Below are 2,500 nucleotides of genomic sequence, written 5' to 3' on the forward strand. Positions count from 1 at the left end.
CAATTAATTAACGTATGCATGATGAGGAGAGAAATACTAGACTAAACACCTCATATTTTTCCCGTTAATTTCCTGAACATAACATTGACTTTATATTATTTTCCAGAATTAAATACTAATTTAAGCTCTACCGAGTAGTCATTTACATTATGATTTTAATAGAACCAATGAAAAAAACTATTTAGTCTCTCTTGAACATTATTATACGTCAAGATACAAGTATTAATTTAAGCTCTACCGAGCAGTCATTAGGTTTTCCAATAGAAGTAATAAAAAAAAAAAACCTTTGTTGAGACTCTTGAATATTATTAAACATCAAAATTAAATATTACATTAAGCTCTGCCGAGCAGTCATTTACATTACGATTTCCAATAGAAGTAATGAAAAAGCCTATGTTGATCTTCTTGAATATTATTATACATCAAGATACAAATTATACAAGTTACTTTGAATACACCTGTTTACCTGCAGTTGGTCGCGAATCAACATGGTCGTCGCTGGAGCGAGCTTTCCGGTGTTGAGTGATTGGTAGGACTGGTAACATGTTTTGCGTGCATATTATCCATCGACATTTTTCCAACCATTCCGGGACAATGTTTGTAATGATTTACTATAGGCTTATTAGTTAGTATAGATTGTTAAGATTACGATGTTTCATTTAAGGCTTAAGAGAGTATAGTTCCCTGCGGAGTTTAAAAATTCAATAGAACTGGTGCAATTTGCAGAGTGAATGTTTCATGTGTATAATTTTCATCAATTTTTTTAACGATTTCAGGACTGATTTTCATTGAGTTATTTTAGATTTCTTGACTCATTGGGACTGAGTACAATACAGTATTTCACTTTAGGTTTAAGAAAAATGTTGCTCATTTATATACAAAAAAGATTTCTGAGCTTACTGGAACTGCAAACTAAAAATTGCTAAAAATAATCATTTAAAAATTTTTGTCGAATTTAGTAAGGAGTTGACGACTGTGTAACTCAATTGATGCATATTTTCTTTAATATTTTACCGGAAAGTTCAAAGAATAATAAATTCTCTCCAAGTGATTCCCTCATTATGTTTCCATTTTAACTTGAAACTTCATCGGTGCTTTGTCTCAAGCTTTTTCCATCAATTTTATGATAAAATCCAGTCTCGTATTGTCTTTTCATATATTTCCCTCGGATAAGACCTTTTCGACTCTAATTAGGCGACTACATTTCATTCAGCAACTCCCCTTATTCAGAAATTCTCCGTCAAGTTGCGTCTACTCTAAGTTTGTCATTTTCTTTCTTTTGCCATTTTAAAACACTTGAATGTTATTTTAAAATGAGAGTTTGGACTTCGTATAAACACACCAATTCCCAGCAAATGGCTTATTGTCATAAACATCCACTTTCTTTTTCTTTTGTCCCAAATCAGTACTTTCCACAGGATTCGTTGCTTATCCAGTGTCGAAGAAAACTTCAAATGACAAAATTCTTTTCTCTGGTGCTTTTGTCTCATAGTAAATCTGGCGTTGTCTTTCGAGACAGGCAATTTCAGAAGAAACTTTTGTTCGCACGGCCGTTTAAGAACGTCTGTTGTAGCTGGATTTTCTTAGGATGTTGGACGGACATTCCAAGTTTAGCATCTGCTAATGTTGAAACATTCCGAAACTTTCTTTCGTTCTCGATCGTGTTTGTATGAGCTGCATGCGATCATTACTGCTGACATGAGGCTCTGAAGACTTTTCTATTCTTTCGTCTATTGTAGTTGTATTTCTATAACGAGGCCCTTTTACAACTGATTCCAATTTTATCTGCCTTTTCACAATCCTTTGACATTTCTCACACTTTGATCCTTCTCACTGAAATCTTATTTTTTTTCCCCCATCTTTCGTACTTGATCATTTAAAAAATGAATGATGATGCAATGCATAAATATTTTCATACGAGAAGTCAAGTATAATGAAACTATCAACATATTTACAGTTTAGATAAGTTACTAATTGGTATATCCAAAGGTCCTGCTACTGTATATCACCGGAGAAAGATCACGGGTTCAATTCCCAAGCGAGTGCGAACGCAACAGCCGCGGTATGAGTAATTTCAACAAGAGCCTTTGTTGACAAAATTAGTGAATTTTGTAACTGATAATTATAGTCAAGTGCAGTTGGTCACAACTGGATTGAGGAAGAGCATAGGGCTACAAGGGCTTTCTAAAAGACTTACCGAGAACCGGAAGGCTAACACCTGGAAAAGGCTTATGTGGTTTAAAGTTTAAGTATGAAAGATATGTTGTTATTGTTCTTAAAATATTTCATTCTAATTATTTATTACTTCTCTTGTAGTTTATTTATTTCCTTGTTTCTTTTCCTCACTGTGCTATTTTTCTTTGTTGGAGCCCTTGGGATTATAGCATCCAGCTTTTCCAATTAGGGTTGTAGCTTAATAATAATAATAATAATAATAATAATAATAATAAATGTGCATGAGAAATTTATTTCGCATAGCCTTTTTCAATGTGGTATGAAA

The 2,500-nt window shown here is 33.2% G+C and overlaps 1 protein-coding gene across 1 annotated transcript in view; it reads left to right on the plus strand.

Moving 5' to 3' along the window:
• LOC137643246 (DE-cadherin-like) overlaps window positions 1-2,500 on the plus strand; it is a 148,735-nt gene that overhangs the window by 144,285 nt on the left and 1,950 nt on the right. The window lies entirely within an intron of this gene.

This window comes from Palaemon carinicauda, chromosome 6 (assembly GCF_036898095.1).
Source record: "Palaemon carinicauda isolate YSFRI2023 chromosome 6, ASM3689809v2, whole genome shotgun sequence".
Taxonomy (NCBI): Eukaryota; Metazoa; Arthropoda; class Malacostraca; order Decapoda; family Palaemonidae; genus Palaemon; species Palaemon carinicauda.